This window comes from Sinocyclocheilus grahami, unplaced genomic scaffold, assembly GCF_001515645.1.
Source record: "Sinocyclocheilus grahami isolate Dianchi unplaced genomic scaffold, SAMN03320097.WGS_v1.1 scaffold167.1, whole genome shotgun sequence".
In the NCBI taxonomy this organism is placed as follows: domain Eukaryota; kingdom Metazoa; phylum Chordata; class Actinopteri; order Cypriniformes; family Cyprinidae; genus Sinocyclocheilus; species Sinocyclocheilus grahami.
The window spans coordinates 1,852,145-1,865,243 of record NW_015505346.1 but is presented as its reverse complement, the minus strand read 5'-3'; positions in this window follow the sequence as shown (position 1 = coordinate 1,865,243).

The following is a 13,099-nucleotide window of genomic DNA, read 5'->3' as shown; positions in this document are numbered from 1 at the left end:
CGGTGTAACAATAGTACAATATATGTATCTTTATAGAGATATATATATATATATATATATATATATATATATATATATATATGCTTAAATGAGCATAAACATTTGCTTAATTTTTACTTGAGTCGCGGTTTCATTTTTTGTAAAATTTGTAAAGTCATTACTTCTGAGCCCCTGTACAGCTTTTCATCATTTTAAGTTTAGTCTGTATCTGTTGACTCACTTTTGCTGCTGTAAACTTCTCTTGTTCTTCTTCAAGTCCTCTGTTTAAGTGTGTGTGTTTGTGTGAAGGGGGGGTTCATCCCACTCCAAGCTTCTTTTGTCTCTGTGTCTCTCTTCAGCAGAATGTCAAAGCGCAACAAAAGGCAGTTTGTCCCTGTTGCAGTTCGCCTGGACAGTGCAGAAGACAAAAGCCTGATCTGCTCTTGAGTCAAAACTTTCACAAAGACAAAGCAAGGCTTAACTACGCACAAATGTGCCCACATTGTGTGTGTGTGTGTGAAAAAGGCGATTAAAGCTGCCTTAAAACTGTGCATGCATGTAATATATTTTATATAAGTCACATTTAAGAACATGTCTCTGAAATGGTTTTCAAAACTGTCCTGGAGCAGCCCAGCACTGTCTCACTCATCTAACACACCCGATTTAACTCGTTAGCTCATTAATGGAGACTTTAAGAGCTGAAGTGGGTCAAAAAAGGTAAAAATGCATGTCAGATCCTCGTCACGTTCAGCAGCGGCAGCTCTTAAAGAAATAACAGCCAAAACAACCTAATAAACAGCTGCTGTGATGTCTATTAATCAGCGGACAAAGAAAAAAAGAGGAAAAAATAACTTTTATAGCTTTAAGGATTCATCTATGTTTAATTTAGAATTTAGTGTTTGATAACTTCACTTTCAATTTCTGTATATTTCTGCTGAAGGCCACTGGTAAATATGACATTTATTATAATGGGTTTATGTCCACTTAAATTAGAAGTTATTGTTTAAAGTCTAATAAATGTTAAAATTGATAGCTCTCAATTATACTGTAATGTTGAATGGCTATAGTCAATGGTTAAATATGGTGGGGGGGGGCAATTTTATAGCGAAATCAGTTTTGGTATCATTGATACTGGCCTTCAGTCATTAAAAAAAAGATGCCATTAAACAAATATTAAAAAATATTGTTTTGTTGTTTGTACATTAATTTGAAGATTGAAATATATATATATATATATATATATATATATATATATATATATATATATGCTTAAATGAGCATAAACATTTGCTTAATTTTTACTTGAGTCGCGGTTTCATTTTTTGTAAAATTTGTAAAGTCATTACTTCTGAGCCCCTGTACAGCTTTTCATCATTTTAAGTTTAGTCTGTATCTGTTGACTCACTTTTGCTGCTGTAAACTTCTCTTGTTCTTCTTCAAGTCCTCTGTTTAAGTGTGTGTGTTTGTGTGAAGGGGGGGTTCATCCCACTCCAAGCTTCTTTTGTCTCTGTGTCTCTCTTCAGCAGAATGTCAAAGCGCAACAAAAGGCAGTTTGTCCCTGTTGCAGTTCGCCTGGACAGTGCAGAAGACAAAAGCCTGATCTGCTCTTGAGTCAAAACTTTCACAAAGACAAAGCAAGGCTTAACTACGCACAAATGTGCCCACATTGTGTGTGTGTGTGTGTGTGTGTGTTTGTCCAAGTTTCCCATTTTGAGCTCTTAAAAAAAGAGAAAGCAGGAGGAAAGACGAACAAAAACATAACAGGTTGCAGTGCATAAACCGTCTGTTGGCAGATTGAAGTTACAGCTAAACAATGAGCTTGTAAAGCGGCTTTGTGTTATATCTGCAACACAATAATGGCAGCTTGTTTTTAACTACTGGCCTCATCAGGGCATTTTGAAGAAATTTTAGTTAAGTGCTGTATGTTTGCAAACATAAAAAGTAGTAAATATGAACAAAAATTTGAAGTCTGAGTGAAGCTGCGTGACTTTCATTCTCCCGTGACTTTCTTTCATAATATGATTTTTATGGTGTTGTTTTGTACCTTGACATCCCAGATCCCCATTCACTTTTATTATATGTGAAAAAAAAGTGTCCATTACGTTCTCCATTCATGCCTTTTCAGAAATGATGACAGAAGTTTCATTTATAGGTAAACTTTTAGGGTTATGTTAGGTGTTTCTTTTTATATATCATGGTGCTTTTACACTGAATCGGGTCGACAAGGTAAGTGAGGGAAATAGAAAGAGAGAGAGCAGAAGGGAAAGTGGGACAACAATAAGCCAAGGGAAAGAGGTATTATACGCTTGAGGGGGATGGAAAAGCCGAGTGGAATGGTTGTTTTTGTCACTGTCACTAAAAGTGAGAGACCATCCATAATTCACAATGGTCACTGTAGTCCAGACAGACAATAGGTGCGTGAGATGGAGAGAGAAAGGAAAGCTAAGCACGGACAGTATGCTGGAATGCTCCCTGTGCAAGTTCTGTATGAATTTATGAGTCGCATTAGAGGAAAATGCACATGTGTATATGTGCTAAGTGTGTCAGAGTGCACGTTTGTGTGATGTCTGCATGGAGGAATTTTGCTCATGACAACCGTTCATCTGTTTTCCATTTCCTCGGCCTGTTTGGCTTGTCTTGCTCACATTAAATTATCTCCTAATGCGTTTCCATAGTTACAGCAGCCCTAATGCCTCAACACTACAGCGGCAAGCCTTCGAAAACTCAGCCATGTATAATGTGTGTATATATTTCTTAACAATGTTACAGACATTTCTATTTCAAACTAATTCTGTTCTTTTAAACTTTACATTTATCAAAGAATCCTGCAAATCCACAAAAATATTAAGCACTTTCAATGTTGATAATAATAAGACATTTTTCTTGAGCACCAAATCAGCATATTGTAATTGTAATAATATTTCACGTCTGTTTTACTGTGTTGTTTCATCAGAACACACATATATACATACAGCTTTGTGTGTGTGTGTGTGTGTGTGTGTGTGTGTACTGGTATTCACTACGTTATGGTGACAAAATGTCCCCACAAAGATAGTAATACCAGTACATTTTTAGGTCCCCATGAGGAAGCAAGTTTTATTTTGACATGAGAGTTCAAGGATAGACAGGAGGTGATAGTAGAGGAGAGAGGGGACCGGTATCATGATAAGCTTCGACTCAGACTCAAGTTTTTCAAAATTCTGTTGCATGAGGCCATTGAAGGTAAACTGAAGATTTCCTGGAAAATGAACCCATGACATTGGCATTGCAAATGTTTATCATTTGAAGAAAAAAAATTATTTTAATTGCTCTAAGGGTTATGATCTCATTTGGTCTAGTTTGAAACACTTTTGAGTCCAGCTCTCTGGCCCGTCTCCAGAGAGGTGAGGCCTTGACAATCTCACAATCTCACAATCTCAAACAGATTGCACATGCTCTGCAAAATGTCTTATATGAAAATAAACACAGTGAATTCCCTAAACAGTCGCGCCACTTTTGCACACAGTGTTTCACTGTGAAAACACTACCAGAGGGTAATTTAAACGGGCTCTAACTGCTTTGTATTAATATTCGATTTTTTTCCCCCACACTTTATATTAGAGGTCTGCATTCCCGCGGCTCTCGGACGGATTTTTTGCGCCGCGGGATTCAATTCCGGAAATAAAATGTGGTAGTGGTCGTTAACTCTGGTGTAATTTGAACGGGAGCGGACGGTCTAACAATATCCCGTTCCCGACGTCTATTTAGAACAGCATATCTGCGCTTTATTCTTATTGACCACTGGTACAGCTTGCGCTCAGGACTGTTATGCACGTGCTGCATGCTTTAAACGTCACACGTTTTATTTGCGTGGTCTGTGCGCAGCATGTGCATAATGCTCAGAGCAGGCTGTCCCTGTGGTAAATATACGGCCCTCAGACAGAACAGGCAGGTTGTCGATGAGTGACAGAGCAGACTAAGGATGGAGCAAAGCGATGCGTTCAACTCGGTTTTGTTTATATTTTGCTTAGCCTATAATTTTAAATGAAAGATGTAGTATGTCTTTATTTTTCTCTGCAACACTTTTCCTACTGTCAACAGAAAAATGTCAAACGAATTTAGTATTTTGACAAGATGAATAAAAATAGCTAATAGGCTATTTTTGTACAACCTACATTTTTATTTTTATTTTCTCTCTGCAACACTTTTTCCCTATTGTGTTGTCAATGTTAAACGAATTGCATTCTGACAAGACGAATAAAAATAAGAAATAAAAATGTTGTACAACATTTTTATTTTCTCTGACACTTTCTTTTCCTACTGTGTTGCATAAAATATTAAACTAATTTTGTGTCTTAAGATAATTCATATAAATTAAAGTCAAAGTCAATAAATTCAAGACTCTTGACAAGACGAATAAAATAACACAATTTTGTACAGACTACACTTTTATGTTTCCGCCTATCTCTCTTTCTTTCAGTAGTGGAAATTTAAATGTGAGATTCTGGAAACGAGATCTAAATTTAGCGGGAATGGTCGGGTCGGGAAGAAAATTATTCTAAGCGGACAGTGGGTGAACAAAGCGGGAGCGGGTGGGTGCGGAATAGAGCCTTGCGGGTGCGGGACTAAAAAACAGGCCCGCTCAGACCTCTACTTTATATTAGGTGGTCTTAACTACTATGTACTTACATTTAAATTAATAATTTGATACAATGCACGTATTGTGTACATAGATGTTTTTACATTGTACCTATATTTAAAAAAAATACCTGCATGTAATTACATCTGTAATATTTTTTTTTGTAATTACATTTATAGTTATATTGTTGACCCATTCCTTAACCTACCCATAACACCAAACCTGTCCCTAACCTTTCCCGGTACATTGTACTTATTTTTTTTATGTAAGTACATAGTAGTTAAGGCCACTTAATTTAAAGTGTGACCATTTTTTTTTTACATATTCTTTCTGATAATATTTTCTCAGAGCAGTAAACAATTTCATTTATAAGATGTTTGTGTACATTTTCAATTGATCATGGCAGCAGTTATTCATTAAGTGATTGTGAAGAGCATTATAACTGAAGAACATATACCTAGAGTAAACATTCTGCATTTTAAAGACCTGATTCATGCTGTACAGTTCTTGCAAAATAAGCACTGTGTCCAGCACATATTTTGTGAGCATATTTGAGCGTGATTTGATTTGCATAATTCCTCTAGTGAACCGGGCGCTAAGACAGTGCATACAAATAAATGATGCTACCCATTCTTAGTGAAATCTTCCCACAGTGTTCATATAAAAACATCCTGGTGATGTTAGTAGAGTGCTCATTGTTTAAAGCCTAGGCATTGGAGCAGAGCGATTTTTCTGTTTGATCTTTACCAGTTTCTCACTCATTCTCACTGTTCTCAGGGGGATGCGTGTGTGTATACAATGATCAGTTGAAAGATGGCTTGGAGGAAGAACTCTTTTATCGTTACCGAAATGATCACAAGGGTTGCTTGAAAGGGCCGTTCTTAGTGCTAGGACCTCTCTCTTTCACCTTGAGTGCTCACGTACTGGGTTAAAGGATGAATTGAAGGCTTCATAAAGAGATCACATGGGCGCCCACAGGTCTATCATTGTTCATTCTCTCTCTGGGTGAGTGAAAGTCACTGAGAGAGGTCAGATTTCAAAATGTATGCGGTCCCATCGAAACAACATTGCTCCAAAGGAAGGGAGGAGTTCTGCACAAATGCTCACAGCCTGAGGCCTTGTCCATTTTCAAGGTTTCTGTTCAAGGACTGCGTTTTACCGTCCATTATACTCCAAGCATCTAGACTTACAGTCTGGCCATCAGACCTCATTGTTTTAGAGATCCTCATGTGGATCTGTTTGTGTGTGTGTGTGTGTGTGTGTTTTCATATTATCAGTGTCTCTTGCTGTAGCTGTAAACCTGAAGCGTATTTCCTGTACTGTTGAATAATGCAAAGCCCGTCGTCTCCAGGCTATTGTAATGCTCATCTTATGCTGGTATACTCTGAGCACGCTGCTCCCGGCTGCTTTTAAACTACAGTGATGCCACCTCATCATTTGTGAGCGCATTGTGCTGTTTGCATTCAATGAGCAGAGGGGCTGCTTCAAAAGCTCAGTTTTTGCACCACGAATAATTGGGGTCACCGGTGGAGAAATGAAGACGCTGAGTGAAAAGAAAGTGAAAAGTGAAAGAAGTGTACTGTGTTGAATTGCATGGGTTTATAGTGCCTCCAATAAGCATTTGTACTCTTGAGCTATACTTAAAAAAGTGTGAATGACATTGTGTTACATGTAAAGTGGCATTTATTAGAATGTAGCAAAAACAAACACTTTTCAAGCAAAAAAGTTGGTCCCAAAAAAGCTGAGAAAATCTCTTGCATCATTTGTTTGCACTTGATTTGATGATTTATGTAATGCAATGAAATTCATACATTTTTTGTATTTTTTAAAGTAGTGTAAATGTAGAGTGACCGTAGTTCAGATGTTTCTAAAATAATGTCGTTGTTGTAGTTTTTTTTTGCAGTAACAAGCTACTTTTTCCAACAAGCCCTTTGTTGGAAACCAAAACATTGCTGTTTTAATGCCACAATATATTGCACACTCAGCCTGAACAAGCTGAGGCAATCATCCAACCCTCTCCTAAATGCCCTCGCTCTCTCATATGCAGAGTTAGAAAGTTTGATTCCCTGCCTGGCATTTTATATCTTTATTGCGATATGTAGATAATGAGTTCAATTTTGTTCTTCTAAACTGCTATACTAACTGCTGTATACTCAGTTATATAAATTAGGCTGTGTTCTAGATTTTTTAAATTATATTTTCTCCCAGGTCATTTATTTATAAAAACGTGGTTCTAATTAAATCATAAGTTATCTAATCGCATGGTTATACATTTTAAAATATTTTACTCCCTTAAGTAGCTTTAATGTAGTTTCATCTACTTATTAGTGAGTGCTGCTGGCTCGTTTTACAAAATAATGAAACATTTATTTTTCACTTTTATTGATTAGAAAATGTTTTTCCTTTATATTTGTTGTGGCTTAATGCATTTAATTAACTTTAATTTTTTTTTTTTATTTGTTTTGTGAATGAGAAAAGCAATTTTATTTAATTATTAATTTATTTAAAAGAGGTGGCTATCTGTAGTTTAACTACTTTAAACTCATTCATTATAAGTAACTTGTAGCTTGGTGAGGTAAAGTTTCAAAGCAGCTTCTCCAGTACTTCTAAAGGCCCACTTTATATCTATGTGTGTGAAAGCGATAAAAGCGAGAGAGAGAGAAAAGGATGACAGAAGAGCATAGCCTTTCAAATTGTGATATTTTATTGTGCGCTTATTAAGTTCCCAACCCTCCTTGCTTTAAGAACACAGGGAGAACACCTAGGGGACTGCTCTTACACACACCTGCATTCAGATGCCTGTCCCACTCTGTATTGCTACTGGGAGCATACACTCCACTGCAGGGCTCACACACATACACTTAGTCACACTGCCTTTTAAAAGCTCTCTGTGGACTTGCTTAGTTTCTGGCCCAGGGGCCCGACAGACACAGATACATGTATAGTATCTTCTTTCTTCACGCTCAAGAAGAATGCAGAGGGAGAGAGGGAGTCATGTAATTTTCAATTACTCTTCTTTGATGTTCCTGTGAGCAGCAGATTTCTGATGTTCTGCCTCTAATGTTCCACATCTATGGAATCTGCTCTCGTTATCTTCAGCTCATCTCAGCCATCCTACACACTTACCTTCCGAGTGTGTGCGCTTAAGTCTTCTCACTGCATTAGGAAAAGCAGCTTGTCTGGCCTTTGATTAAACATGCTAAAACCCCACTGAATTGAAATTGAATTGATATGGCGTGACCCTTGTGTGGAACAGCACCGTCTACACCAAACTGCATCATCAAACACATAATCATATGCACAGGCATCTTCAAATGATTAATGATGAAAGCTGAGCGTAAGGGGGGAGAGACTCCCCAGTCTTCAAACATCCCGGAAAGGTATGAACAAAACTCTGTCTTGATTTGATTTGAGAGGCAATCATTTTAGAGAGGAGCAATCGCCTGATGCGAATATGAGTGTGAGGTTATTAAAGCTATGTCATGATGAGCTTTACCGCCAACTTAAAACAGGTCAAATCAATGCTAACAGTGTTGGAGCAATATTCTAGTGCACTAACGGATGTCAGAGACGTAGGGCTCTTCTTAAGTCTGTGATTTATTATCCAGTCAGATTTATTCAATCAATTAAAGGCCCATTAGACAGCTCAGAGAGAGGTGAAAACGAGTACCGACAGGTGTATGTGCACACGAGAGCGCCTGCGCGTGTAAATGTTAATGTATCAGGCATCTCTAAGAGCCTATTAGTCGTATTCCAATCGATTTTCAGTGGGGTCGATCTGGTTAGCGAAGATCAAGGAGACTTGGATTAAAGTTTGTAACATTTTTATTTCCTCTACTCATTTTCCGGTTTCTCTGGAGGCTGCATGAATGCTGAGCACGAAGCATCTTCTAGTAATGATGTTCCATGGTAGCCTAAAATATGGCAGCAGATGTTGCCAATAGATAGAACACAAATACATTACGTTAATGCACTTACTCTGCTTGATGTTCCGTTCCGAACTTACAAACTTTGTATCATAAAATGTACACAAAAGCATACAAAGGGCTCAAACCAGGATGGATAAAAACATTGCTCAAAATACCATCTTTTGTGCTTCAGAGATGTAAAGTCATACAGTTCTGGAACAACATGAGGGTAAGTAAATTATGTATTTAATTGTATATGTAATGTTAAAAAGTTTGGGTTGATTAACATTTATTTTTTTTAAGAAATTAATACTTTTATTCAGCAAGGACACATTAAATTGGTCAAAAGTGAGTAAAGAGTTATCAGTAGGATTATACTTTTAAGGAATGATTTTCATTTCGAATGAATGCTGTTCTTTGAACTTTTTATTCATTCAAAGAATCCTGACATGTATCAGAATTTCCACAAAGTGATTAAGCAGCACAACTGTTTTCAACATTGATAATAATGAGAAATGTCTCTTAAGCACCAAATCAGCATATTAGAATGTCTTTTTTAAATTTGACTTTTTTTCCTTAGAATTGCAAGTTTACGTCACATCGTTTTGACATCTCTCTGAATTCTGAGCTTACATCTCACAATTTTGACTTTTTTCCTTAGAATTGCGAGTTTCCATATGACAATTTTGCGTTCTTTTCTGATTTCTGAGTTTACATCTCGCAATTTTGACTTCTGAGTTTACATTTTGAAATGACGACTTGTTTGAATTCTGAGTTTATGTCTCGTAATGCTGACTCTTTTTCTCAAAATGTAGATAAAAATGTCAGAACTGTGACATAAATGTACTGTGAGAATTTTTTTTATTTTTTTTTATTCTGTGGCATATTTATTCAATAGCATATGTGATGCATGGATCTAGACTACATGATCTTCCATAATGCCCGCAACAGTAATACAGAGATCCTAACCCCATTCCAAATCAGTGCATTTATTTATAAAGTGTATAACATCCGAATAATGCTTTGGTGAGAGAAAAGAATCTCGAAAGAATTAATGCAAATGGATAAAAAGATCAAAATAAAGAAATCTCCAAATCACAACAAGCAGCTTGCATGTCACATCTGTGCACACTGCTCTCACTCTCAGCGTGCACCAGAGAGAAAGTGAGAGAGGGAGAGCGTGAGAGATGTGAGGATAATTAGCTGTCGGTTTGTGAGTGGTGATCTTCCTCTCCGCTGAAGTCTCGGTCACAACCACATAAACAATGCCACATGAATAAAACATGGCCGACAATCACTCAAAGTGTAGTGAAAACACTGCACTGGCTTCAGTAAATATTTCATCTTCATTTCTCTGTGTGCCTTTGAGGTCTGCTCTATCCTCATTACTGCGTTTTGTTAAACATTAATGGGGCCAAGGATTTGGAAGCTCCTTTAACCTGCCCTCTCTTTCCATCTCTCTCTTTCTCTCTCTCTCTCTCTCTCTCTCATTTCCTCTTCCCACACTTTCCCTGACTGATAGCACCATACCTCTACATACTCCATCACTCCTCAGATCTGGCTTACTTATTAGATTTCAGACTCGTTGGTTTTGCCGCCTTTTTGAGTTAAAGCACATTTGTCATCTGCTCTGTGGTTCCCCCAGAGGGTCAAAGACAAGTAGCGCTGCATTGGAGCCATTAGCTGAGGGAGAAGGCCAGAGCTAGTGGGATGCTATTCGGTTTTTATTAGATTTTGCTCAAGCTCATGCATCCAGCCCTACAGGGATGTGTCAGGCAAATGTACAAATATTCAATAATTCATCATGTATGTAATCAATGTATTCACAGCCACTTCAGATTTAGCCCTGGCATTGTATAAGGCAACATAATAACTCTCTGGTCAATGAATATTCCATAAAGGCTTGTTTCTGACCTTGGCTGTGGCCTTGTTTCTGTGAAGTTGACCGCATGGGCGGCTGAGCTTTGTGTGTGGTGCCGTTGGTGTTTTTCCTCATGCTGTGACTAAAGTTGGGATTTTCCTCAAATATCTCTAAAGCTCATTTGTTCCCCCCTGCTTTAGCAGATCTGCGGGACTTTTTCACGTTTGTGAATTTTTCTTGCATATTTATTCTTGACAAATTAGCATTACAAACATGTAGTATTCCCCATTGTGAGGACAAAGAAGCAGGAAGTAGGGAACAGAGGGAGATTACGGGTAAACTACAACAAGCTTCAATGTGAATTTCCAGGATTAAGCAAATGTCGTGCAGCTCTGAACATACACGGCTCTGTATGAATCTGACCTACAGACCAGCCAAGGTATTGTTTGTAGTTGTACTCATAGTGAAAAGAAAGGAAACGGGAAAATAAAAATGAAAAGGGAAAGGGGAAAGGGAAATATGAAACAAACAAAAAAGAAAAGAGAAAAAGGAAGAAGAAATGTGAAAATGAAAAGTGAAATAAGGGAAGGAAATGGGACCGGAAAGAAGAGAAAAGGGAAAAGGAAAAGGAAAAAGGAAATTAAAATCAGAAAAAGACTGAAAAGTGAAAAAGGAAGTGAAAATGTCAAAATGAAAAGGACATAGTATAACAAAAAGAAGAGGAAATGGGGAAAGGAAAGGGGTTAAAGGATATTAAAAACTAAATAAAAGGAAAGTGAAAAGGGAAGTGGAAATGTGAAAAGGACATAGAATAGAATAAGGCATGAAATAGGAAAAAAGAAGAGGTGATTTGAAAATGGAAAGGGAAAGGAAATTAAAAGCAGAAACATTTCTATTCTCTCAAAAAGTGAAAAAAGGAAATGGAAAGGTAAACGGGAAAAAATAAAGCAAGTGAAAAGGAAAAAAATCAAATACAGTGCCTTCTCCCTGTCCTGTTATTGACAGACCTGTCCACCTGTTTCTAGTTATGCTATACACTTTCCCTTTCATGAGAGAGGCTCTGATTTCATGCACCAATTAATGAGAAGGTCTCAGGCTTTAGGCTCTCTGTCACTCTTTATTTACTCTGTTTTGCTTTTAAATGTAGAGACGCACCTTCAGTCACTCCAGAGCAGTGTAAGGTGGCTTTACGTGTCTTCTGCAAATGTCACTTTATATTCCAATTAAAATACATACTCCCAATGCACACCTTCCCTCGCCTTCTTGCATGGGCCATTACCCTCTAATGTAAGGCCTTCTGAGTCTTGCATACTTCAGTGATTTTGCTGAAAGATATAATTGCGCATTTGAGACATTAGTGGGGGATGCTAACCACAAAGTGCTGCCAGTGGAATATTTTCCTGCTGTCACATTCACTTGAAGCTTGTCAGTTTGAACTCTACGAGAACCCTTTCTGAGATTTCCTTGTTTAGTCTGGTAAAAACAAGATCCAGTTGCATTGTGGATCTTTTAATGACTTATTTTAAAAGTATTCGACCTAGAGACAGGTTGTTATCAGCATGAAATATATACTTACATTTTAATATTCATATATAAATATTCTAAATTTCTATACTAATGTCAATATTATGTGTTTTATTAATAATAATATCATGTAGTGATACAAATTTTGATTGTTATTAATATTATTGTTATTATTGCAGGGTTGATCTTTTATTGACTCTTAATTTCTATCTCAATATTAAAAGTATTATTGTTAATCGATATTAACATCTAAATTACAAGTAATATGTAATATACAAATTTCAGTATTATTAATATTCATCAAAAGTTGATAAACAACTGTTGATCTTTTATTGACTTATTTTAAAAGGATTAGCCAAGATACAGTTTGATAAATATTAGGGTTGTCAAACAATTAATCACGATTAATCACATTCAAAACGTCCCAGGTTACGTATGTAACGCCTCAGGTTACGTATGTAACCCTAGTTCCTCGAGGGAACGAGACGCTGTGTCGAAAAACGCTAGGGGAACGCCCTTCAGCGTGACGGGCTCTGAATCTCGTGTGTAATCAGACCAATAGATGGGCGAGACGTCACGGCGAGTGACGTAATGACCAGGAGGCTATAAAAGCACGTGCGGTGAGACCAGCGTCAGCTCAAGGAGTGAAGCAAGCGCTGGCAGGGACGCCGGAAGGATGGCACCGAGACACAGCGTCTCGTTCCCTCGAGGAACTAGGGTTACATACGTAACCTGAGGCGTTCCTCTTCAGGAACTCGAGCTGCGTCGAAAAACGCTAGGGGAACGAGAATGCCCACGCCGCCAGACTTCTAAGTCTCTGCCGAGTGTGGAAGACTGCACAGCTACGGCAAGAGGACAGAAGAGCCAGGAGTGGCTCGCAAGTCTAGACCATAAAACGCTAGGCCGAAGGGAAGGACCCGATATTGGTAAGCTTTGCCCCTGAAAGCAAACCTCAGGAACTTCCTGTGACTGGGAAGGATGGAGACATGAAAATACGCATCTTTTAGATCTATCGTGACGAACCAGTCCTCGGCCCGGATCTGAGACACGACCTGTCCGATAGTGAGCATTTTGAACTTCAGACGCATGACTGAGCGGTTCAATAGCCGCAGATCTAAAATTGGACGCAACCCTCCATCCTTCTTCGGCACGATGAAGTACCGGCTGTAGAACCCGGACTCCCTGTCGAGAGGAGGGACCACCTCGATG